The 26,824-nt window shown below is 36.2% G+C and overlaps 1 long non-coding RNA gene across 1 annotated transcript; it reads left to right on the forward strand.

Annotated features, from left to right (window-relative positions):
* Positions 1–13,249: 13,249 nt before the first annotated feature.
* LOC137205739 (uncharacterized) lies at positions 13,250–20,023 on the forward strand. The gene is made up of 3 exons (XR_010934289.1): positions 13,250–13,362; positions 18,368–18,446; positions 19,546–20,023. It is a non-coding gene; the product is annotated as an uncharacterized lncRNA (long non-coding RNA).
* The last annotated feature ends 6,801 nt before the right edge of the window (positions 20,024–26,824 follow it).

Below are 26,824 nucleotides of genomic sequence, written 5' to 3' on the forward strand. Positions count from 1 at the left end.
AAGAAAAGGGGGACAGAAAGGCTTCTATACCCAGGAACCCCACAGTGTCTGGCTCAATTTCAATACCGTGTCTTAATTAATCATATGGCTGTGAGTGGCAGTAAAGGAATTGAACCCATGGCTATTGGACCCCAAGCACATGCTTTCTCCCCCCAATAATGCTACTAACTAGATGGGCCCATATGAGCAAACTCAGTCAACCTTCTGAAGTGGCAGAGATGGTGTTGTCTAGCTCAAATACTTAACCTTCTGTTCTTCTTAGCTCTCATTGTCCAGCCCTCTCTAGAGCCATCATTCTAACCATATCACCAACATACCCTTCAATAAAGGTTAGTAAGGAATGTAAAGACTGAGCTTTCTAACTTTTTTTAAAAATGCACTTTTAAATACAGATTTCCCTTTTTATTCACTTGAAATAAAGTAAGACAGTCTCCCAGGCTAAGAGGTTGGAGAAATGCAGGCTTATAGAATTTTGCTGGAATTTGTGGAATTAGCTATGGCCCAGGAACTCTTAACTCAAGTGTGGAACATTTTCAGTAGATGTAGATGTGACTATAGGAAGCTAGGTTGGGGGTTTTGAAAACAATGTTCTCTGTATTATCCTCAGGGCTGATCCACCAGGCTCTGAGGTAAATTCAGAAATATTGGCTTTAAAAAGAAATTCTTGGTAACTTCAGGCCAGGGCAGTTTGTTTACAACATGCAGCACCTACTTCAAGTGGCTCCCAGAATGATGCCTGAGCACCTCCAGCTGCAGCTGTCCACCTTGCTTTGTTTATTTTCTCTACAGCTCAAGCCTCTCCAAGAACAGTGGAGAAGGGGACATGGACGAGGAGGTTGTCTGTGCAAGTGGAACTGTGAACACTGCAAAGAAGGAGGCCCCTAACAGGACCCAGGTTCAATGAAATTTTCTCCTGTGCGTCAAAGGCAAATATGAAAGTAGCTCTGGCCACTGGCATCCAACAGGAGAGGGTTTGGTCTAAATATACTTGTCAAAAATGCTTCTATTTCCATTCATTTAACCAAATAGGGTGTGTGATGTATTGGTCAGGCTTCTCCAGAGAAACAGAACCAATAGGATACAGTAGGATATCTACCTATCTACTAATCTATCTGTCTTTCTATCTATGCTTATATAGAGAGAGAGACAGAGAGAGACAGAGGGAGAGGGAGAGGGAGAGAGAGTGAGAAGGAGGGAGAGAGAGATTTACTTTAAGGGATTGGCTCACGTGATCCTGGGGGCTAAAATAGACATCTAGTGGGAAGCAGCCACATAGCACAGGGAGATCAGCTCCGTGCTTTGTGACAACCTAGAGGGGTGGGATAGGGAGGGTGGGAGGGAGATGCAAGAGAGAGGAGATATGGGGATATATGTATATGTATAGCTGATTCACTTTGTTATAAAGCAGAAACTAACACACCATTGTAAAGCAATTATACTCCAATAAAGATGTGAAAAAAAAAAAAAAGATCCAGGGAAAAGTTGATGTCGTAGTTTGAGGATTCCAAAGGCTGTCTGCTGAGAGGATTCCATTTTCTCTTCTCTTCGGAGGAGGTCAATCTTACTTCTGTTAAGAGCTTCAACTGAATAGATGAGTCCCACTAACCTTAGGAAGGGCAATTTGCTTTATTTAAAGTCTACATATTTAAATGTTAATTTTGTCTAAAAAAAAACCTTCACAGGAACATCTAGAAAAGTATTTGGCCACAGCTATCTGGGTGCAGTGGCCCAAACTGACACATAAAATTACCCATCACATGTGGTTTAGTCTACATATGTGGAGGCTTCTACTGTCTCTTAAATTTGCAGGATTCACTGAGCTCTGAAGTACGCTGACCCATCCTCTTACTATCACAAAGGAACATAGAAATCATCTTCATCTGCTCACGGTGAGCCTTACAGAGCTTAAGAGCATTCCTGTGCATATAAAATCACCATGTATGGAATGTGAGCCAAATCCCTCAAACACAGAAGGTGGTTCACAAGTGAAATAGGATCAATCTCAACACACCTGCTTACTGAATAAATTCACTCACGCATGTAGTTTTCTGTAATTTTCTTTTTTTAGGCAAGCAAAACGGATGTGCAATGTTAAATATTGCGGCTTCAAACTGGACATCGGAATGCAGACACCATGACTGTGGAAATGCAACTGAATCAAATGTTTACTATCCCTGAGAATCTTGTTATACAATATCTACCAAGGTTGTTTGTGGTGTGGCACTTTAGGGGTAAACTCCTTATTTCAACATTTGCTCTTTTTGCAAAGAAGTTGCTTTAATTTTTACTTTGGGAAATGCAGCTATTTTCACATGAGCTCTTGATAGGATTCCTAGAACAGCACATGGCTGAGAGTTATCTGGAGGGGATGTGCTTCCCCATCTGCCATAAAATTATAACTTATCAAAATGTCCAGCTCACTTCACATTTTTAGCCTTTCTCCAGCCTGGAAAGGCTTCTTATTTTAGTATGATTTTGTAGGAGTTTGTCAGCCAAAGGAGACATTCATATCTTGGAAACAAAGAGGTGACTGACCTCTTTGATTACTAAATGAATTGAAAAGCCAACGTTTCTGTTATAGGACCAGACCGCTCAACTGTAACAATTCCCTTTGTCTTTCACTTTAGCTGTTTTCTGCCAAAGCAAAGTGTGCTGCTTTTATGAGAAGTTCCTTTGTCGGTCTATAATTCCTTACCTCGTCACTCCCTATAACCAACACCCACGTGGTAACCTTGCCTGCAAAACAGGCTGTGCCCTCACAGTCAGAGCTAAGAACAATGAGACTACTTTTGCCTATATGGTCAGTTTTGTTGTGTGTTTTGTGGTGATATTCATTGTATCCTTCTACTATATCTCTAACATTTCCATGATAATAAACAAATAGGAGACCGTAAAAAGATGCATCAAACTCAATGACATTACAGTGCAGTGGCAACAGTACACCTCACACAAATTGCCTGAGGTTATGGGAATAAATAAAAGTTAAAGGAATAAAAACATTCTGTAATTTTCATTTTGACATGTGTCCTTCCATGACTATCTCATATTTCAACCTAGCTTGAGCTGTTTAGCTTAGCAGAGGGTGATCCTCTAGATCTAAACCATAGTTTCTATTATGTAAGTGTATAACTTTATTTTCACTTAGCTGCTTCTTAGGTCACTTTCAAAAAGTGTTTTTTTAAAATTTTTCACCTCAAGTCATACGCATGAGTGAGTTGAGCCATTGTCCTGGCATACCTTCTATCTCAGTTTGCTCAGGATGCTACAACAGAATCTAAGCACACCTCAGAGATATTGCAAGTTTTGTTCTAGACCACTACCATAAAGGAAATACTGCAATAAAGTGAATCATACAATGTTGACTCACTTTATTGAGTCAGTGAATATGAAAGTTATGTTTATACTATACGATAGTTTGTTAAGTGTCAATAGCATATCAAAAAAAAGGTACATACCTTAATTTAAAAATACTTTCTTGCTAAAAAATGCTAACTATCATTTGAACCTTCAGAGAATCATAATCTTTTTGCTAGTAGAGGGTCTTGCCTCCATGTCCATGGCTGCTGAAGGATCAGGGTGGTGGTTGTTGAAGATTGATGTCATTGTGGCAATTTCTTCAAATAAGACAGCAATGAAGTGTGCCCCACTAATTGGTTTCCTTTCATGAATGATTTCTCATTAGTGTACTGCTGTTTGATAGAATTTTACCCACAGCAGAATTTCTTTCAAAATTGGAGTCAATCCTCTCAAACCTTGCTGATGCTTTGTCAGCCAAGTTTTTATAACATCCTCAAGTCTTTGTTGTCATTTCAACAATATTCTTAGTGTTTTCGCCAGGAGTAGATTCATCCCAAAGACATACTTTCTCATCCATAAGAACAACTCATCCTTTCAAGTTTTATCCTAAGATTGCAGCAATTCAGTCACATCTTCAGGCTCCACTGCTAATTCTAGTTCTCTTGCTACTTCCACCACTCCTGCAGTTACTTCCTCCACTGAAGTCTTGAACACCTCATATTCATCCATGAGGGTTGGAATCAACTTCTTCCAAATTCCTGTGAATGTTGATATGTTGACCTCTTCCCATAAATCATGAATGTCCTTAATGGCATCTAGAATGGTGAATACTTTCCAGAAGGTTTTCAGTTTACTTTGCCCAGATCCATCAGAGGAATCACTGTCTGTGTCAGCTATAGCCTTATGAAATGTATTCCTTAAATCAAAAGATTTGAAAGTTGAAATTACTCCTTGATCCATGAGCTGCAGAATGCATGTTGTATTAGCAGGCATGAAAACAGCATTACTATCATTATACTTCTCCATCAGAGCTCTTGGGTGACCAGGTGTGTTGTCAAAGAGCAGTAATATTCTGAAAGGAACTTCTTTTTTTCTGAGCAGTAGGTTTCAACAGTGGGCTTAAAATACTCAGTAATCCATCTTGTAAACAGGTGTCCCATTGTCCAGGCTTTGTTGTTCCATTTAGAGAGCACAAGCAGAGTAGATTGAGCATAATTCTTATGGACCCTAACATTTTCATAATGGTAAAAGAACATTGGCTTCAACTTAAATTCAGCAGCTGCATTAACCCCTAAAAAGAGAATCAGCCTGTCCTTTGAAGCTTTGAAGCCAGGCATTCACTCCTCCTCTCTAATTATGAAAGTTCTAGATGGCATCTTCTTCCAATAGAAGGCTGTTTTGTCTACATGGAAAATACGCCATTTAGTGTAGCCACCTTAATTGATTATTTTAGCAGGATTTTCTGGATAACATGCTGCAGCTTCTATATCAGCACTTACTGCTTCACCTTGCACGTTTATATTATAAAGATGACTTCTTTCCTTAAACCTTGTGAACCAACCTCTGCTAGCTTCAAACAGTTTCTTCTGCAGCTTCCTCGCCTCTCTCAGCCTTCACAGAATTGAAGAGAGTTAGGCCTTGCTCTGGATTAGACATTCGCTTAAGTGAATGCTGTGGCTGGTTTGATCTTCCATCCAGACCACTCAAACTTTCTCCATCTCAGCAATAAGTTTGTTTTGCTTTCTTACCCTTCCGATGTTCACTGAAATGGCACTTTTCATGCCCTTCAAGGACTTTTCCTTTGCACTCACAAATCAGCTATTTGGTATAAGAGGCCAGCTTTTGACCCGTCGGCTTTTGACATGCCTTCCTCACTATGCTTAACCATTTCTAGCTTTTGATTTAAAGTGTGAGATGTTGGACTTTTTCTTTCACTTGAACACTTTGTGTTATTAACTGGCCTAAATTCAATGCTTTTGTGTCTCAGAGAGCAAGGAGGCTTGAGGAGAGAGAGACAGGGGAATGGCTAGTGATGGAGCAGTCAGAACACACAGATTTATCAATTAATTCACCATCTTATACGGGCAAGGTTTGGGGTGTCCCAAAACAATTACAACAGTAACATCAAAGATAGCTAATCACAGATCACCATAACAAATAAAACAATAGTAATGAAAAGGTATGAAATATTGGGAAAATTACCAAAATATGACACAAAGACATGAAGTGAGCAAACGTTTTTTGGAAAAATGGCAGAAATAGATTTAGCTCAGTGTTACCACAATCCTTCAATTTGTAAAACATCTGCAAAAAATTATACAGAGAAGTGTGATAAATTGAGGTGTCACACACTGAGTGGCTGAAACAGCAGAAATTCATTTCTCAGAATTCTGGAAGCGTGAAGTCCAAGACCAGGATACCACAGATCCAGTGTCCGGGGATGCTGTTTTCCTGGTTTAAAGATAGCCACCTTCTGTCTGTGCCCTCACATGGCAGGGGGAGAGAGAGGAAGCAAGCTCTTTTGCGCCTCTACTTATAAGGGCACTAATCCCATCATGAGGGTCCCATCAAAGCCCTCCCAAAGGCTCCACCTCTAAATACCATAACATTGAGGGTTAAGGCTTCAGCATATGGTTTTGGGAGGACACACAACTTTAGCCCAAACATCTTCTCTTGACATAAATTTACCTAACTTAATTTATACCCAGCCTTGAAAATTTAGCTCCAGTGTCACTTCCTCCAGGAAAACTTTCCTGACCATATCTGCTTTAGCCACTGTTTTGAAATTGGTTCCACAGTAGCCTCTTCTTCCTTGTATCTCATGGAACAATCGTCATCGTCACTGGACTATGCAAACCTCACTAAAAGGAACACTGAACATGGCAGAGAGTCTATAGGTTGTTACCATTCCAGCCTCCTCCTGCTCATCATTGGCATCATCACATTCTTCTTCACTACCTTCTGAGATATCGAGTGAAGCCTTCTGATCATCCAGGTGATTTTCGACAGGCTTTGCATACAACTCTGTCATATAGTCTTCATGACAACTGCATGACATCAGTGTTGCTTCTATTCCTGCTTGATTAATGGGCAAACTAAGGCTTGAAGAGATTAGAAACATGCCAAAATTTATGCTGTGATTCACATCTGATTTTTGCTATCACTCTTAGCAAAATACCATAGAAGCTCAATAAGTTTGTATTAATTAAAAAATGACTAACATTCTCTGAGAGTGGGATCCTTCCCTTATGCCCCACAGCACTTATTGATATGACATCTACAGAGAAGATATTCAAAATGTCTGTTAGCGTAACAAATGTGAATGTCATGTGGATGGTGGGTAAGTGAAGCAAATCTGCACACACAGGGCCAGGGCTGCTTCTTCTCAGAGCTAGAAGTTCTGAAATCTGTCACATGTCCTCTTTCAGTCTAGGGTTGTCACTAACAATACATGATTTTATCAATCTTGAGAGTGTTTAGAGATCTACCTCTCCTTCCTTCTTAACAACTTTGCCTTCCTATGCAAGACTAATTACACATGCCTTTGACCACATTTGTGTGAATTCAAAGTCCTGGCTTGGAGGATGTTTGCATAGGCCAAATAATTGAGCTGTAAAAGTCATTGAATGCAACTCTATGCCCATGTTTTTAGCGTTATTCATTCCCTTAAAACAGGTTCTATGCAAATAATTACACATTTACTTATTGGTGATGCAAATAACATTTCATATATATGTAGCTATGTCTGTGTGTCTTGCAATGCTTAGGTGAAGTGACAGGTATGTCTGCTGAGGTATCAAGAAATAGTAGTGTATTCAGATGACCCCATCTTGGGTTAAGAGAGAAAGATTGAGGGGAAATATTTTTTTAATTAATAATTTATTGTCAGTAAGAAAGACTGGCTAATGGTATTTTTCAGTAAAAACCTTTACAAGACCATTACATCACAAATATACAGACACTATAAAAACTGTGTCTTGGTGGTTTTGGTTTTAAACAGTCTGCAGAAGGTCCCCATTACACTTTCCAATAATGAGAAATCTTTATAATTCTAAATCACAGCAACCCATTTATTTAAGACATGTCCATGTATGGGATCTGTCCTCATCTTATGTACAGTTAGAAATGAATGACTATACTGAAATGTATTAATGAAATGTCATACTTCAGTTGAAAAGGACATATAGTGAAACCCTGGTTATATTAAAAAATCAGGGTTCTAGGCAATGACACTAACATCACCAAAATTCAGTCAAAAACAAATGCACAAAGTATCATGAAAATCTAGTTAAAACTATAAAAAAATCAAATCTGTACATAAAATTTACAAAGAAAGATAGGGAATTAAAATAATCAATCTATATAATTACACAAATCATGCTAACAAGATAGTAGGACTGATTTTTGTTTCATTATTTTAACACAGAAAAATGTAAATACAAAAAGATGCTCAGAAATACATGAAGGGAAGAAAGACAGAGGGAAGTAGCAGGTGGTGACAGTGGAGAGAAAGATGGCAGGACAGTTGCTGCCTAGCACAGACCCTAGAAATGTCAGAGGCTTTGGAACCAGAGGGTTCAGGATTTCAAAAATGGTGAACATGTCTATCATTTCCTAGGTGGTGAACATTGGCATATCACTTAAATTCTCTGTTTCAAGTTTCTCTTGCATGAAAAAGCATATCAACCTCACTCTAAGTTGTTATAATTAAAGAAGATAATGAATTAAAGGAGTCAGAGATCTTTCAAACAGCAGGAGGTTAAACTACAATAGGCCTACTTTCCTTAACTTTTAAAATAAAAACACATATATAAGGATTTTTGTCTTAAATTATTTCATAATCCTTAAACAAGCAAACAAACTCCAAAACTGTCTTCTTACATTTATGACTATAATTTCTGAACCTGAGGTTAAATATTCTTGGGAGTCACAAGGGCAACGGGCCATGCAGGATGGGGCAGGGGGGGCATGCTCCAGGGGCGTGTGGACTGTCTCTTCTTCACGAATGACACTCAGGAACCCTAATGCTAGAGAAGTGTTTCCCTCACATTTTTGTTAGGGTTACAGTCATAGTTACCTTACATGTAGCGTAAATCCATTTCACACGCATTAAAATCATGATTATTTTTTTCTCCAACTTTTTATTTTGAAATTTAAAAACAGAGAGAAAAGTTGAGGAAAGAGTCCAATGAACAAGCAAACAAAGAGGCCTATGACTTAGACTCAAAATATTTGGCCATGCTTGTTCTGCCTATTGATCTATATATATATATATATATATATCTTTTATTTTTCTTGCTGAAACATTTGAAATCAAATTATATATGTCATGACAGCCAATGCCTAAAAATAAAATAGCTACCTACAGTTACCCCATTATTATTCTTAAACCATAGAATACTAAGAATAATTATTTTACAATGTACAATATCCAGGCTATATTCAAATGTTTCCAATTACACAAAAATATATGTTATGCCTGCTTTTATATTTATAAACAAGAGTCTAAATTTCATTCGTTGCATTTGGTTGTTATTTCTCTTTAGAGACTAAACTTAGAACACCTCCCATTTTTATTTATAATTATAATTATTTTTGCATTTTATTGTAGTTTGAAGAGCCTAGACCCACTGTCTTACAGAATATCTAACCCTAAGTTTGAGTGTTTTTGTGGATATTCTTCTAACCCCTCTATTTCCTATAAACTGGAAGTTAGGTTATTTGGTTAGTATCAAGTTAGTAGGTTGGGCAAGAATACTTCATAAGTGGTATGGGTTGAAGAGTGTCCCCTCACAAAAGGTATGTTAAAGTTCTAAGCCCCAGTACTTCAGAATGTACCATTACTTGGAAAAAGGGTCCTCGCATATGCAATTGGTTAAGATCAGGTCATACGGAAGTAGGGTGAGCCCACATTCCACATGGCTGGTGCCCTTATGAAAGGATGGCCATGTGAAGACAAAGACACACAGGAGAAGTCATGTGATGCTAAATCAGAGACTGCAGGGAGGCAGCTTCAAACCAGGGGATGCTAAGAACTGCCAGTAGCCCCCAGAAGAGAGAAGAAAGGGTGGTCTTAGGTGTCAGAAGGAGCCTGCCCTTGCTGGCACCTTGATTCCAAGCATTTAAGCAAAGCTGTTTATGGCAGTTTGTCAAGGCAGCCCTAGGAGACTAATGCTCTAAGTAGACAATGATGTGCATGTGAAATTGTACCACATTTCAAAGCACATGTTTTCGGATGTCTCACTGTTTACTAAGGTAAGTTTGATACTGGTCAAGGTTGCATTGCTCCATTGGTTCTTGCTTTTTTTTTTTTTTTGTCCTTCCTTTCCAATTAACCCGTGATTACTGGAACTGACCTTTGGCACTTTGGAAATATCCTCCCCAACATAATTTCAATGTATGACTTTAGTATCCATTAATGATTGATGATGCTTGACTGAGTCAATTACTTTCTTTGGGGTGGAAACGTGGTGTTTTCTATTTCCTTCCACATTTATTGAATTGTTCTTTGTAAAAAGAGAGAATTCTCATACACTGAGAAAGAACTACTGTGGGTCTGCCTAAAAAAGCAGGAAAAACTTTTATTTGTCACCAATAATGATGCCAAATGATGTGCTCCCTCCACCCCACACCAAGCTCACATCACTATGGACACATGGGTTTTTATTGATTCAATATGGTACAATAAACTACAGTGAGCATTCATTTTTCATGCTGTAACTATCCCATATTTGGCCAATAAGAGCAATTTCAACCTAACTTCTCTGTCTTCTACATGTACCCTCCTTGGTCTTGGGGACCTTGTTGTTTTCTCGCACAAGTCATTTCAGGCTAACTTTGCCCTTTCTTGTCCCAGAATTTCTCCAAGTGTTTCTTACTTCCTTTGTTGGAAAATGTTATTTAGAAACAATAGTTTAGATTCCATTGCTTCCCACTGCTTCTAAGGTTTATTTCTTTGAGGGCCTTCTGGTAGAGAGAGCTAGAAAGTTACTTTTTATGAAAGAATCTGAGCTTATAGTCATATTTAAACTCCAATTCAACATTGCAGGATATTTTCTTAACTTCTCTGATGTTATGTCTACATCTGCTTTTCTCTTTGACACTGGAAATCTCACTTCCTTATAATTTCAACCTACATTCTTATATGTTATAGTTTGCCATTTATTCTAATGTATTCTTGTGTTTTTTCAGATACTTTTATATTTCCATCACGATAGTTTTGCATATTTAATTTTATTCTTATTTTTTAACCTTTTTTTGCAGTTATAAATGCTCTCTTTTCTTATATTTTCTATCTTGTGATAAAAAGATATATTTTATGAGTGCTTACAAGGTTATTATATCTTCCTGTGTTACTGAAGCATTTATCCTGAGGAAATTTTCCTGTTTATCTGCATGTGGTTTATCTACTGCAACGTCCAAAGTGCTAGTTACTAAATAGATATTTCAGTTTGTTTGTTTTGTTATTATTTGCATTTGCCCTGTATACCTTTAATTCATCCCTTCTTCTTCCTCTTTCCCCCTCCTCCTCCTCCTCCTCCTCCTCCTCCTCCTCCTCCTCCTCCTCCTCCTCCTCCTCCTCCTCCTCCTCCTCCTCTTCCTCCTCCTCCTCCTCCTCCTCCTCCTCCTCCTTCTTCTTCTTCTTCTTCTTCTTCTTCTTCTTCTTCTTCTTCTTCTTCTTCTTCTTCTTCTTCTTCTTCTTCTTCTTCTACTTCTTCCTCTTCTTCTTCTTCATATGTTTAGCTATGCCTACCAAATTTTTTTTTAAACAGGAAGATTTAGTTCATGTGCATAGATTATAATTACTGAACAAGTTAATCCTATTTAATTTAATTAATTTTCTTTTTGTTCTAATTTTCTTCCTGTTTTGTATCTTGCCTTCTTCTGGATTGATACCTTCTCCTTCATTCCATCTCCTTCATTGTTTTTTGTGGTCTCTGCCAAAATTCTTTTTACTTGGTATTAAACTAACTTTAAAATTCCAGCTTTGACAATTTATGTCAGTGTCTAAATTAAATCAATATCTTAATCTCTTTATTATAAAATATAAGGGAAGTTTAATTACTTAGTCATACTGCAAAAAAATAACTTTATGAAGCTTTAACTCTATTACAATATTTCAAAATTGACACTAAGTCCCTCCCGATTGTTTTAAATTTTCCTGATCAGAAATAAAAATAAATGAACATATAGATTCCTTACTTTGCAAAGTTAAAAATCAATGAAAAAGTATCTCCACTTTACAACTGGTAGTTCAGCTCTTTTTCACTTACGTGAAAATGTTCCCATTATAACAAAAAATGTATGTCTTGAAGATCACAATTTTACAGCATCTTACTACAAATTTTTGAGTGTTCTGACCCTGACCCCAATGACTGGTTAGAACATAAAACTGCACTTGAGGGTACAATTAAGTTGAATAGGGCTGAAATGTTAGTCAGTTTTAAACTGCTAATAGGTTTAAGACCTGGGCATGTAAGAAGGAATTATCTTCGTGTCTTATCAACCAGGAAAATATTCAGATGTCCAGCATGTTTAAATTTGCTTTTCTGTAGTAAACTGGTGGGAATGTTTTGAGGCAAATGAAGGTACCATGAAGAAAGTGCACAGTGAAAGCTGCCCAGTGACCATGCATGGGTGCTACAGCTACTGAGATGGTGCAATGACCACAGCAGAATGCTCTCAGACCATTGAGTAACTGATGGTAAACTAGACTGAAAACCCTTCTCAGACCCTTCAATAGAACATGCTGAAGATTTTCAGACATGCCCTTTTCTTTGATCTGCAATCCAAATGATCTTTAATCCAATGTCTAAAAGTGAAGACAATGGGTTCTGCTGAAGAAAGACATTGTTTTTCCACCTTTGGATGAAGTGGGAGAGGAAGGAGGGAGCAATGATATTTAAAAGTAATAAACTGTGAGTGCAGAGAAAATTACTTAGTTCCCTGTGGGTATCAGTGAACTATACAGTAAACTTTCATTTGCAGAAAACATATTATCTTTTACACTGTGTTGCAATCTCAAGAGGTAGTTATAAAGCATCACTTTATATGTTTTTCATTTTGTCATTTCTTGGTTTCAGCTTAGAGATTGGTTTATCAGTGACACATCATGGAAAATTAATAGTTACAGATAAAACTATTATCTGTATTATTATCTGTATATTTATCATTCCATAAATATTCATTATATCTCATTACTGCAAATTAATGAGGTATTTTAAAATTAAGCCTAGTTGCACTGGGTGCCAAGAATCTTGTTTTAATATATGATGCTCAGAGATAAATTATGATCATGAAAATGTTTGAGCTCCTTGGGAGAAACTTTTAGATAGGCTTTTAAAGTAACAATTTGGATAAGGGCTGACTACTATTATACCTCATTTTAGAAATGATGAGACATTCTCTTTACGTCTGTATACATCCAATCTTCTATAATAATACTTTAACTCTTCTCATATAATACTGAAAAGCAAAGAAATTCATATGTAGGATATAGAATGCATTTCAACAATTCAGAAAAAAGTCTCTGCTTAGAAGTGCATGCCACGATAAATCAACATATAGAACTAAATATGATTTTTTCTGTTCAAATAAAGATTTCATTTTATTTCCTGTCTGAATTAGGAACCTGAGCAAATACTTGATGATTTTTTAAGAAAATAAATGATGCAGTTTAGGATACATTATCTTTTTAGTCTTTATTACATATAATGATAATTCCTCATTTTCATTTGTAATATTAGTTATTTGCACATTTTCTCTTTTTTTGACTGGCATTGCTAGAGGATTATCAATTTTATTACACTTTCAAAACAACGAATGCAGTATTGTGAATCCTCTGAATTGCATCTTTGTTTTCTATTTTATGAATCTCTGCTTTCATACTTACTGCATCCTGTCTCCTACATCTCTGAGTTTACTCTGTTGCTATTTTACTTACTTCCTGTACTGAACACTTGTCCTATTAGTTTGCAGCCTCTCTTATCCCCCAGCATAAGCACGGGTCCTTTAAATATCCTCATAAGACCCTCTTTATCTGCTACCTCCACCCAGCTGATTTTGGTAGGTATCACCTTTATTATTATTTAATTTTAAGTATTTTATCATTTTAATTATTATTTAACATATAATACATGTTATTTATAAGTGTGCTGTTAAGTTTCTGGGTGTATAGTTTAAAGCTTTGATTCTTAAAACATGTTCCCTTGACCAGCAACATAGCATCACGTGGGGACTTTCTGGAAATGCACTGGGACTAACTTATACTGACTGAATCAGAATCTATGGTGGAGGGGACAGAAATTTGAGTCTAAAGAGCCCTCCATGGAGCCTTATGTACACTAACAAATCTTTATATTATTTATTTTTAAAGTAGTTATTTGTTTGAAGTATATTTTGAATGATAGTGACCTTTTAAAGTTGCTTTATGCCTTAATAATCAGTCCATTTCTGTAAATGTTTCTTGTGTTCTCTGAAGAAAGCATCCTCTCCAACCATTTGGTTTGTTAATGTGTACACTTGTTATAATGAGACAGTGACTCAAATTGTTTCAAATCTGCTATATCTTCCTGTTTTGTGCATTATTCCATTCGCTCAATTACTGAGAGATTTATAAGGACCTCTGGCATGATGGATTTTCCAATTTCTTTTACTCTGTCCATCTCTGCTTCACAAAGTTTGAAGGTACACTTTTACATGCTTTTACCTTTCCTTTTCAAAAATAATTTAATCAAGATACAATTTATTACTATAAAATGCACCCATTTAAAGTATTCAGTTCAATGGATTAGGAAATCTATAAAGTTAATTTTTATAAAGTATATTTTATATACTTTAGTAAATTTTAAACCTAAATCTAATCACAGTAATCTAATTTTAGAACAATTTTATCAAGCTTAAAACTTATAGTGGTCACTTCCTGTTCCCTCCATCAAAACCGTAGGTAACCATTATTTGTCTCTAGAAATTTCCCTATTCTGTATATTTCATATAAAGAGAGTAATGTAATATGTGTTTCTTTATGACTGGCTTCTTTCACTTAGTATCATGTTTTCAAGGTCATCCATGTTGTAGAATGTGTCAATTATTCATCCTTTTATATTGCCAGGTATTATTTCAGTGTGTGTATATATATATATACACACACTCACATATATATACACACTATATATATATGTATGTATATACACATACACACTATATTTTGTTTATTAATTCATCAGTTGACAGGTATGTGGGTTGTTACTAGATACTATGACCAATTGCGTACAGTTTTTTGGGGACATGTGTTTACGTTTCTCTTGGTCTAGCAGTGGAGCTGCAGGGTCATATCGTGATCTGGTTTAGGATTTTGAGGAAACACAACTTTCAATCTTTTAACCTTCAGCCATTTTAATCACTATATTTAGTTTGTATCTACACAAACTAAGACAGAATATAAACACTAATAATTGTTACTAGATTGGTGTCATAGCCAAATAAATCCTGATCAAACCTAACATCTTTGCACTGAGCGTGTTTTCAATTCAAGTGTAGGGTCAGTAATTAATTCAAAATATTTGTTGAGTGTCTATAAAAGTATTTAGTCAACCCAACTGACACTCACGTCTCTCATAGAACTTATATTACATTCATATGGTATATCCCAATGTAAATTGCGAATCTCTTCTAGTTACAAAAGTGTTATCATGGTAGGATTGAAATTGATATGCTTTCCATCAACTCCTAGTGAGGAAAGGCTTCTGGACCATCTCATTCTCACATGCAGAATGGTCTCAGAGATTTGTTTGGTTGAAGATAATATGCATCCTGCATCACGTCATTTGTTTCCTCTATCCAGTGTGCCATCCAGATTTCCAAGACAAAACACATTCTACGGTAATACTACAATTAATGGTAACATTATCCACTATAAGATCACTTACCTTGTATCTGGTTATTAGCTGTCCTTTACGTGGATTATTTATGTTAAATCCTCACAATAATCCACATTTGACAGATGGTGAAACAAAGCTTAGAGAAATCAGATTATTGTCTAAGGTTATATAGGCAGTAAATGGTGGATCTTGGATTCAAATCCAAATGGACTGACCCAGGGCCTATGATCTAATCAAGGATGCTATGCTGTCCTTCAATTTATAAACATATTTGTTCATAAACAAACTACAGAGTGAAATATTGTTGATGAATTAGAGATATTGCTGGAAGTCATGTAAATATTGATATTCTCTTTATTTAATGTTTTGTGTTTATGTTTTATTTTGGCAATTATAATATAATAAATTTGTAAATATAAAATAAAATAAGTAAAATAAGTTATAAAATGAAGTAAAAGGGCTTCCCTGGTGGTGCAGTGGTTGAGAGTCCACCTGCCGATGCAGGGGACACGGGTTCGTGACCCCGTCCGGGAAGATCCCACATCCCGTGGAGCGGCTGGGCCCGTGAGCCATGGCCGCTGAGCCTGCGCGTCCGGAGCCTGTGCTCCGCAACGGGAGAGGCCGTAACAGTGAGAGGCCCACGTACCGAAAAAAAAAAAAAAAGTAAAACATAAAACGCGTATGGTGTGTATTTTGTTTCCTTTGTTTGGGTGGGAATTGAAAGTTCCTGTCTAATCTTAGTCCACCTTCCCTTTTCTCCCTAAAGCATAAGAAGTCTCTGCAATTCTTCTACCTTTGAGGTTCTAAATATAGTCCTTTCAGAATTAAATATTATATATTTAGTATTACATGTTAAATATTATACGAGAAAGTTGTGAAATCCAGATTGGTCAGCTGAGCTCGTACAGAAAGAGTCATAGCAATTAAATAAAATAATACTGATAGGAAAACAATGCTTTCTTAATTCAGCACCATTGGTTTAAGCTATAGAGAGGATTTGCATGAAATTTTAAACTCCTGGTGACAGAGGAGCTCCCTTAAAAGATATTGTTTAAGCAATTGTTTTTGAAATGAGCCTTAGTCCCGCTGCTTATGTAGGCAAAACATCCTCACAGAGTCTAGAAAGCTTTGTTCAAGCATTAGTTTTAAGTTCACCGAGCTTAAAATATTTCAACCTCAGGGCATTCCTAATCAAGAGTTGGAATGAAGTAGTGGATAAAACACTGTCTTTGGCGTCAGAAACGCTGGGGTCTGGCAAAAACTTACTAGTAACTAAGCATGTTACAACTTACTAGGAACTAAACGTGTTACAACTTACTAGTAACTAAACTTACTAGTAACTAAACGTGTTACATTAGTTCCTAACTAGTCATAAAGGCAAGTATTGGACAGGCCAGGAGCATTACACTGGTGTGTTCCCTCATTCTGGGCACGTACGTCACGCCATCCCAGAGTCACTCACCTGCACAGATGTGACTGTCAGCCTCCACCTCCTGCCTTTAGATTTACAGGCTCCACCTGACACTCTTTTTATTTATTTTTCTTCACTGTTATTTTGGATGGTAAGCTTTGGATTTTAGAACAGGTAATGTGTGCATTTCATTTAATTTTATTAAAATGAAATCACAGCTGGTCGGAGTCAGGGTCGGTATCAGAATCCATTCACAGATTTGAAGTCTGCTGGGCTCCCAGGTGGGTTAGAATTGCCTGCGATGCCATAGAACACAATCTCTTGCCTGCCTGGCTGGAAGTGCTCTGTTGAGATTTGGAGACCTCCACTTACACGTCTCCCTGAGACAGAACATTTTCTGCTCATCCTGGGAAATAGTACTGGAAAATTGTGTTCAAGTTTCAAACAATGAATGATTGGCTGGGGACAAGGCATGAGAGAATATTTGTATAAGCGTCCCTGTTTGGCATAATAAGTATATTCTCTCACGCTGGTGGTGAGAACTGTACACACTGAGAGGTGTAGACACTTAGAATGCTCCATGCTACATAAGAAAATTCAAAGGCAGCCTTTCAAATTATTTCCAGTTGCAGCTAAGGCTAAATAAAGGTTGTGAGTAGCGAAAACAGCTTTCTGCTAACAAACTTTTAAATAGTGGAAACTATGGTATTATTTTGTTTTAATTTTTCTAAGTTATTACACTGTACATCTCGCCTCCTCTTGCTAGTTATGTCTATAAGGTTTATAGCAGAGTCTTCCCAGCTTATAACTAATTCATATTTTTCAGGGTTGGTGTATCTGCTAAAATACATAGTGTTGTTCCCTTTTCCTTCAAGGCAGTAAACAGTGTTTAAAGACAAAAAAAATAGTCTTCATATAAAATAAATAAAGGTCTCACTAGATCAAGTGGCCCTACAAAATATTATTTAATCTCGTAAATATAAATCAATCAGAAACATTAATTTTTCCTTAAAATACAAATTTTTTTTTTCTGAGAAAGCAAAGGTTTTGCAAAATGCTTCAAGGGTTTTGTCAAACCAAGAGATATTTGAGAGCTATTTTCAGCACTTGCTAAACAGTTGCTTTTCTCAGATTCAGTGATAATAAACTATAACAGTATTTTGACATTTCTGATTTGTGAAGAGGAGAAATTGAAAGGTAAGAAAAAGAAAACATACTGGCTTAGGTGAGAGTAAAGAATGAGATTCAGAGCTCAAAAAACCTTGTTCTCACTTGGTAAAAGTTAGTGATTGAGTTTTATTTCATTTCTCTAACAGTGGGAAGCAGAGTTCCATGACATTATTCCTGAAAAAACGATGAATATACATCATTTCTTTTGTGACTACTTGTAATCATCCCACTTTATTCCCCAAACTTACTGCCATTTCCTGATTTAATGTAGTCTAACTGGGAGAGTACAGTAGTAGTGTACTCTGACATTTGACCACATTTTCTGAAATGAGGGTTTACTAATATAGCAAGGTTGTAGAGACTTGGAGAAATAAAAGGAATAAAACAAGGAAAAATATGGCTGTTATTTCATTTCTCTATGTGAATAGGTCTCGGGGTAAAAATTTTTGAGAAAACATAAAGAGAAATGAGATATAACAAATTTTTTTAGAAATGAGTCCTTTTGGAAGTCACAGCCACGTCTTACAGAAATACCTGATGTTACTAATGCATTTTATTAATGCATATGCTTCTGAGCAATTTCATTTTCACCATTTCCTTTCTGCCTTAGGGCATGTAGCAACCCAGAGCATTGAGCTGTTTTCCAGATGTTACTAGCATGCTACCACTTGCTTTGGATTCTGGGCCTGGTAAGCTGTGGGAGAAATCTCTTTGGACATCCTGTAGAATTTACATGTTTGATGAACACAGTCATGACCAATGTCTCCAACAGATCTTTAAGAAACTTGTACGTGTACTCCACTTATGAAGCATTCTTTTAATCCTTAGTATTTAGTTCACATTTTATTTTTCCAATATTTTAGCTTCTAGATATACTTTGAATTCATGTAGAATTTCTACTACAATGTTCAAGACATGGGCATCAAAGTCAGATATATCTGTGTTCAGTGCCTTGCTCAACTATACTGACTGTGTGTCTAGTTTCTTACTCCTGCTCAGTGGCATGAACTCATTTATGCAACTGTATTTATTTCCCATAATTGTTATTAGATATCAGTAAGATTCAGTAAAATTCATTGTACATAGTTATCATTAGAATTACATGAGGTTACATTTAGGAAAGATATACATATGCACTGATATGTAAATACATATACTATGTATATTTTTTGTTTCCCATATAAACGCAGGTTGTACTGCTGCTAAATTTTCCACTGCTGCATAGCATGATCCCCTCTCCTCCAGTCTTCAGTAAATCTTCTTTCACTATCTTTTAAACCATCACCAAGAGCATCCTGAAGGGATACCAATCTTGCCCTAACAGTGTCTACAAGACACTTCCCACTTCTGCCTGCCATTTGGTCCTGAAGAAATAGCCGTACCCTTAGATTTTTGTTATGGCAGTATTCCATATCTGGTATGAATATCTGTTCTAAATAGATAAACAACAAGGACCTACTACATAGCACATGGAACTATATTCAATATATTCTAATAATCTATAATGGAAGAGAATCTGAAAAAGAATAGATATATGACTGAATATATATATATATATATATATATATATATGACTGACTCACTTTGAGATATGCCTGAAACATTGTAAATCAACTATACTTCAATTAAAAAAATACACACAAAGGGAAATTGGAAGCACATACAAAAATATTCTTAAAAATCTGTGTTCTGGTTATTTATTTTTGTGTAATAAATCATCCCAACACTTAGTGACCTAAGACAACAAATATCAGTTAATGTTCAAATCCCTGTAAATCTTGGATGCAGGGGTGATACCTCATGATGCTGCAACCAGAGGAAGCTGGGGCTGGGGTCAACCTGAAGACTTCTTCATTAATGTAGCTGGTGACTTGGCCCAGGAGACTCACAGTGTTGGAACAGGTAGAGATCCTTGGTATTTCTTCCCATCTCATGCGGTACCATTCCTCATGTGATCTTTCTAGCATGGAGGGTATATAGAATAACTAAACTTTCTACATTTTGACATAGAGTTCTCATAGTACAAGAGCCAGGAGAGAAAGGGACAGGAAGAATCTGTATAAGTTTTATGACTTTCTCTTGGACATCATGTACCATCACTTCTGCCATATTTTATTGGTCAAGGTAACAACAAAGCTCTACCCAGATTCAAAGGTAGAAAATATTGACCCTACTTCTTGATGGAGGAGTGTTAATGTCACAAGGTAAGAAGAGCTTGTAGCGTTGACTGTGGATTTGTTTGGTCATATTTGGAAAATATGTTACGTGTGTGTGTGTGTGTGTGTGTGTGTGTGTGTATACACACACATACACTGTATGTAAGCATACTGTAAAACAATACAAGTGGTAGTTATTAGTATCTCTTTCATTAAATCACAGACTCTGAGATTTATGTGGATCTTTAAAGTTCTCTCCATCAAATGGATTTTATGGAAGTTAATATCCTATTTGAAGATGTTTCCTCACTTCAAGGTATATGGTATACTTGCAGAAGGTATATGTACATGGGGACACACAAAACACTACAATTTCCCCTAAATGGCCCAACCACAGAATCTTGCCATTTACGTATCAAGCTCCAAGCATTGCTACAGTAGTTTCAGCCTATTTAAGTTACTTCTCTCTTTATTCCTCCTTCTAGGAGGTAAAATAGGCTACTGTTTGCATAGATGCTCTGACAATTTCTGTCAAGGTTTGTAAATCTTTTCTGCTGTCTTAGTTCCTTATCATAATAGCATAAGCCTTTTGCTATGATATTTCTTCACCAAAAGGTATTTCTGCAATACTTGATGACATTATGAAAAATCACCTTCAATTTGTTAGATCCAAGCCCATTTGAATTAGATAATTTAAATCTGTGGAAGCAGAAACTATAATACCAATAGAAAATTTGTACTCAATAACTCATGTATAAAATCCTGAAATGTGTATTTATTTTTATTCTTACTTATTTCTTCTTTTCCTTTATTTTTTTCTTTTACTTTTGATAATTTTGATGACAAAATTAGGGTGTGGTTACTGTAAAAACATAATAAAGAAGCATATATAGAGTGAAAACTGAAAGCTCTCAAAAAACTATTAATAAATTTATATTTTGGTGTAATATATGTATATATTTATAGTTTATAAAGTTTGTTGCATCTTTGGTAAATATTTGCATTCTGTTTGTTTGTTTGTGAATATCAAACTATTTCTCTGGAGTCTCATACCTTGAGTTATGTGCTTGTACCATTTCAGCAAAATTTAAAAACAAATCATTTTTGCAACCATCATCTACGTTAAAAGCATAGGCATTCCTCCAAAGAAGATTTACAAATGCCAATAAACATATGAAAAGTTGCTCAGTATCACTAATCATTAGGGAAATGCAAATCAAAAGCACAATGAGATACCACTTCTCACCTATTAGAATGACTGCAATAACAAAAAAAGAAAAAAAATTATTGGTGAGGTTGTAGAGAAATTGCTACACTTATACATGCTGATGGGAATGCAAAGTGGTGCAGCCTCTATGGAAAACAGAATGGAGGTTTCCAAAAAATTAAAAATAGAACTACCATATGACACAGCAATTTCACTTCTGGGTATATAGAAAGACTTGAAAATGAGATTCAAATAAAAGAGATAATTGTACATCCATGTTCATAACTGCATCATTCACAACAGCCCAGATGTGGAAGCAACCTAAGTGTCCATCAGTGGACAAATGGGTTAACAAAACGTGCTATACAATGTATATGTGTAACAGAATATTATTCAGCAGTAAAAAGGAAATTCTGACACATGTGATGACATGGATGGATCTTGAATCTATCATACTAAATGAAATAAACCAGTCACAAAAAGACAAATACAGCATGATTCCACTCATAGGCAGAACTTAGAGTAGTCAAATTCATAGAGACAGAAAATAGAATTGCAGTTGCTAGGGGCTGGGGGAGTGGGGCACAGGGATTGTTGTTTAATGGAGTTTCAGTTTTGCAAGATGAAATGTAGATGAAACAGAGTTTAACTTTGCAAGACGAAAAGAGTTTTGGAGATTGGATGCACCACAATGTGAATGAACTTAACACTACTGCACTGTGCGCTTAAAAATGGTTAAGATGGTAAATTACATATATGTGGATTTTACCAAAACTAAAATTAAAAACAAAAATTTTTAAGTACATTATAAAGTTTTTTCTCAGGTAAAATTGTTAGGTTAATGAAGTCATTTAGGAAAGGAAGATGATAGCAATAATGCTAAAGAACATGGATTCTGAAGTCAAAACATTTAACACTTGACTTTCACCCTGACTTACTCATTCTGTGAACTGGGACAATTTTTTTTAATTTTTAAATTCTTTTTTGTTTCACTGCATGGCTTGTAGGATCTTAGTTCACTGACCAGGGATCAAACCCAGGCCCTTGGCAGTGGAAGTGCAGAGTCCTAACCTCTGAACCACCAGGGAATTCCCTGGGACAACTTTTTAAATATATTCAAGGCAGTCAGTGTCTCCTTGTCGATAAATGGATATAATGATACCTAACTCAGAGTGAGAGGAATAAATGAAATGATACATTTGAAATGCTTAAAATAGTATTTCACATATATTGTGTTCAATAAACTCAATGTATTTTTGTGAAAAGATAATAACAATATTTTAAAGTGGGCACTGCAGACCTTATATGTCACACATGTTTTTTTTTAGAGCAAATAATGTGAGTCAAGAAGGAAAGTCTGTGATCTTAGTATCTGTTCATTAAGAATAGGGGACATTTTGAGATCACTTTTAGTATTTTTTTTCCCAAGTGTGCTACTGTTTAAAAAAATAATGTGAATTTTCTATTCACGTTTTACTTTTCCAATTGTACAGAGTCAGTATACACAAATGTCTCACATGCAACGGCTATACCATAAAATCTTCATGGAAGAAAATTGGCACACACTTTAGGAAACATTGTTATTTTATTAACCCTTCTGGCTCTATTTTCAACAATTTTCTCTATTTTTTGCTTTATAAGTAAAATAGCCCATTAATCCCATACAGCTTCCTGAAGTTGATCTATTTACTGAAAGACCTTATAATCTCAAACTTTCTTTATAATATTTATTGAAAACGTTTACTATATTCACCTTAAATTTACTGATATTTGTTCAAGGTGGTATTTATGGCATATTTCCTATGTTTGATATTTTTATTTTTAGGCAACTATAGATAGGATTATGTTTCTCACCAAAAGCATGTTGTCTTATTCTAGCGCATATGACCATTCTTTCAAACACTGCAATGCCATTCTTGATTTTCTTCCCTATTTTTATTATTATCATAATAGAGCAAAATACAATTGTGGAGTATTTAACATATCATCAAATCAGTAGACATTATTGGATTAAAATATCTCTTTAAGAAAAATAAAAATGTTATTTTAAACATCATTAAAGATAAATTTCCTAAATCAAATGATCTTCATGGAGTGAAATGAAATTCTAGTTTGTTAATCACATAAAAACATAATAGAAAAAATGGGGTGGTGACTTTTATCTTTTTAAAATGTTTAGCCTCTAATCTGTTCTAACATAGAGTACTTTGATTATACAACATCCTAAGTTTTAAATTATAATAGGATTGTTAGCTAAATATATCCTTTAAATCCTCAAAATATTTCTTTAAGCGACTTTAGGTTCTAACAGATTAATTATGTGTGAATTACATAGCATGTGGAACACTCATTAAAAGGGATTTGTTTTGTTTTTGAACACCTTGTGTACACCAACTAAACAATATTCCTTGATTTTGCTGAAATTAGACCATCCAAATATAATGTGCATATAAATCTACATTCTTGTTTGTTTTCAGGTTTTAAACATGCAGCTCATTATTTAGTGTTGAGTTTCTTAACATTACATTTGAAATAAGCAAGATTATAGGAAGAATAATTCCTGTAACATGGAAGTGAATATCTATTACCAGTGGGGGGTGAGGGAGGGAGGGAGGTGAAGGAGATGGGAAGAAATTTTATTTTTAAATATTGTGAAAAGATGTAAAATTATACTTTCTAATATGTTAAAGTCAACTTAATCTAAGTTTCATAAGCATGTTAAAATAATTCATATTTCAATAAAGGGCAAACATTTGTATAAAGATTCTTTAAAAAATCATGGAAAATGCATTTTTTAATATGGAGTTTTACATAAGGGAACATGCATTAATACAAAGCAACATTATCCAACAATATTAATTTTCTGCCCTACTTCACTTTCTCTGAGCCCTCTTGATATGTATCATCAATTGGAAAACTCTATCAACTGTGTTTGGTGATTTGCATCCAGTGTGACACTTTGATGTTTTATTCATCTGCTTGAAATTGAATTATTTTTCCTAAAATCCTTTGCTGCCCTGAATATGGTTTTTTTTTCTGCATTCTGAGATATATTTCAACAGTTGTCTAAGTAAGAGAGTCTACAAACTACAAAAATTGGTAAAGTAGCATATTACATAGAGTTCATTACATGTAATAAGTGGCAAATAAATACTTTTAAATGGATGCATGAAATAGTCTTGCCTAAACAAAGAACGCCTAGGGATGGAATTTTGTTTAAAGCCCTTATGATTTCCACTTTTTATGCTTTATTTTACAGTACATATCATGGAGCATCTAAGGCAGCTTAGAGATCAATTTGTCCAGTATTGATTTCACAAGCACATTATGTCAAGTGCATTGAATGAAAACAAGTGGGAAACTGGAAATTTGAACAGACTCAATGAAACTGAGCCGGACCCTTCTGGACTCTCTTGGGTATATGAGCTCCCCCACCCCTGTGTCTCCTGTCTCTTAAAGTAACAGGCTTTGCTTCAGGCCTCCCCTGAGTCTCAAAAGGCTGGCTCAAGAGTTAACAATGAGGGAAATGAGAGCATGTAAAAACAAAGAATAGCTATTGGGCCAGGAAACTGGTAACAATTTAAACAATAGATCAGTCATGTAGCAGAGTCACAGGACCTCTAGTTTCTCCCTGAAGGACATAGATAATAATGTCTGACGCATATTCCTAAGATGTTTTTACAGAAACCAGACTCCCACCAGATGGAAATTCCTGACATCAACCACATAGACCCCAGACCAGTTGGAACCAGAAGGTTGGTTATTAAGATTCCCAAAACATGACCCTGTTTCATCACCACCAACCAATCCGAAGAATGTCCAGGAGCAGATCAGGAAACCGGCAACTCACTCCCCTAATGTTGCCTTTAAAAACCCTTCTCTGAAAACCATCAGGGAATTCAGGTCTTTTGAGCACTAGCTGCCCATTCTCCTTGCTTGGTGTCTGCAATAAATGCTGTACTTTCCTTCATCACAACCCAGGGTCAGTAAGTTGACTTCACTACACATTGGGCTAGCAAACCCAAGTTCAGCTCAATAATATCAGTTTAATAGATTCAAATAAATATGCATGTTCTTCATGCTCACTTCCACTGATGACCCTTTGTTAGCAAAGCCAGCCCTCTTCCTATGTCTAATGAGACCTTTCTGATATTGCTCAAAGCCTATGATGACCTCACTTGGTGTAGTTATCATGAAAGGCATGCCAATTATCCTTTTGCAAAAATATATTTTTCTCCCCTTTTCTGTCTCCAGACTTGTAAGTACAGTGAGATCTCAGCATGACCCCAGGGCAAAAATACGATTTCTCACCCAGTAAAGAAGAAAGCTAACACACCAAAACTTTACCTATCTATATCTGTCTATCTAGATCAATGCATCAATATTTCCTTGGCTATAAAAATGGAGATACATACATAAACATACACATATCTATGCCTGTATCTATACACACACAGAAACTTGGGTAACACGTGTGCAAATGGGCTGTAAATATTCTGCACCAGTGAAGAAGGAACATAATTTGAGATCATGTTGGCATAAACAGGATGCTTTCAGTAGAGATTAGAGTTTTTGTTTTTGTTTTTGTTTTTTTCTTCAGTACGTGGGCCTCTCACTGTTGTGGCCTCTCCCATTGTGGAGCACAGGCTCTGGACACGCAGGCTCAGTGGCCATGGCTCACGGGCCCAGTCGCTCTGTGGCATGTGGGATATTCCCGGACCAGGGCACGAACCTGCGTCCCCTGCATTGGCAGGCAGACTCTCAACCACTGCACCACCAGGGAACCCCAATATTAGAGTTTTAATACACTAGTTCAAGCACCTGGGTGTGTTCTCACTTTGTTCTTTGTTGTTGGTTGAAACCTAGACTCTAGGGAGACATACTGTTTTTGAGGTTGAGATGCCAGATATTCTCATTTCATTGTGGAATAATAACACAAACCATTTAGGAAATAGGTGGGATTCACCCATCCACCCAGTAATGTTGGCCCCAAGGAGATACAGACAACCATTCTTTCACAGAGTCAGTAAGAAGCAGGTTGGTAAATGGGGTAAGTGGTGGACAGTCATTATCCTTAGAAACACTTTAGTATTTACCTTTAGGTTATGAGTGAAGAATGTCACTATTGCCATTCAAATAGTCTTGCTAATTTCAAAGAGGATGATTTACCCAGAAGTCTCAGAGGATAAGAGGAAGCACTCAACTCTCTTTTGGGATAAAATAGATGAGTAGACTTGAGTCATCATGATTTCTCACCAATTTCTAGGCCTACTGTGTCAACTTCTGCTGCACTGAGATCTCTCTCAACCCATACTTATGATATCATGGAAATACTTTTATGAATGGATTATTGAAAAAAAATGAGCCTAGTTTATGAGTAGTCCTGTACAATAGGCTAGCACTTATGAAACAGCACAAGGTTATAGACTACACAAGCCTGAGGGAAGGTAAGGGGGGAATTCCTTCCAGGGGTGAACTTCAAACCGTATTACCACCTGTGGACTTTCTGAATGCCTTATTCATCACCAATTATCCCACATGCTACTGCCCTGATCAAGTGATTTATCTCACTGCGAAAGTAGGGAGGTAGTAGGTAGAAGTCACGAGATTCACTGCTGACCACATTCTCCATCACCCCTATATAAATGTCCTTAGAGGACAGTGAACTAGTGAAGACTCAGTGATGATGCTGGTTGGAAACAGC

This window comes from Pseudorca crassidens, chromosome 14, assembly GCF_039906515.1.
Source record: "Pseudorca crassidens isolate mPseCra1 chromosome 14, mPseCra1.hap1, whole genome shotgun sequence".
In the NCBI taxonomy this organism is placed as follows: domain Eukaryota; kingdom Metazoa; phylum Chordata; class Mammalia; order Artiodactyla; family Delphinidae; genus Pseudorca; species Pseudorca crassidens.